We start from the raw sequence: 644 nt of genomic DNA, 5'->3' as shown, positions 1-644 counted from the left end.
CACTCCAGCCTGGGCGACAGAGCCAGACTCCGTATTGAAGAAAAAAAAAAAAACAGATGAGACGCGGAAGGGGCTTCGAAGAGTCTCTGCGGCTGCGCGCCCCATCCTCGGGCCCTCCCTGCCCGGGGGCTACCGAGGAGCTCGAGGCTGGCTCTGCGCCAGCCAGGGAAAGGCAGGGAAGGGGAGGGGTGTCTTCGCCGTTCTCTTCCGAGTGCCCGACGGGGGTCTAAGACCACTGCTTTCCCAACTCTGCCTCGGTGTGTGGGGAGAGGGGCGCAAACGCGGGCCTGAGGGTCACTGGGGTCCTCCAGACGCGGGCGACACCTCCGCAGGCTGCCGAGACGGAGGAGGGCCCCACGCCCGCCCTCCCTTCCTGTCCCCTCTCGACTTCTCCGCGAGGCCGCGGATCTACCGGAGGGCGGACGGCTGCACTCACCGGCTCCGGGTGGGTGGCGCTTCGGCCCGACCCAGCACCGCCGCGCAGCCCGCACAGCCGCTCCAGCTGGGGGCGGAGATTTCCCGGGGCCGCGGCCCACAAAGGCTGCGTCCTCCTAGGGGACGCCCCTGTAGGTGGAGGCTGCGGGGCTCCGCCCCCAAGTGGGCGGGGACTCCGGCCTGGAGGCGGTGGCGGGGCTCGTAGCTAC

At 70.0% G+C, this 644-nt stretch overlaps 1 protein-coding gene across 4 annotated transcripts in view; it reads right to left on the bottom strand.

Annotated features, from left to right (window-relative positions):
- The window catches only part of NEIL2 (nei endonuclease VIII-like 2 (E. coli)), a 20,047-nt gene extending 19,454 nt beyond the window's left edge, over nucleotides 1-593 (bottom strand). The window contains exon 1 of one of the 4 annotated variants that reach the window (XM_011942825.1): nucleotides 437-593. The gene's annotated coding sequence lies outside the window, so the exon portion shown is untranslated. The remainder of the gene's footprint in view (nucleotides 1-436) is intronic. The other 3 variants (XM_011942828.1, XM_011942827.1, XM_011942826.1) reach the window with 3 other exon arrangements.
- Nucleotides 594-644: the final 51 nt, after the last annotated feature.

Source organism: Colobus angolensis, unplaced genomic scaffold, assembly GCF_000951035.1.
Source record: "Colobus angolensis palliatus isolate OR3802 unplaced genomic scaffold, Cang.pa_1.0 Scaffold210, whole genome shotgun sequence".
Classification (NCBI taxonomy): domain Eukaryota; kingdom Metazoa; phylum Chordata; class Mammalia; order Primates; family Cercopithecidae; genus Colobus; species Colobus angolensis.
Note: the sequence above shows the minus strand (reverse complement) of the source record. Positions and strands in the feature narration are given on the sequence as shown.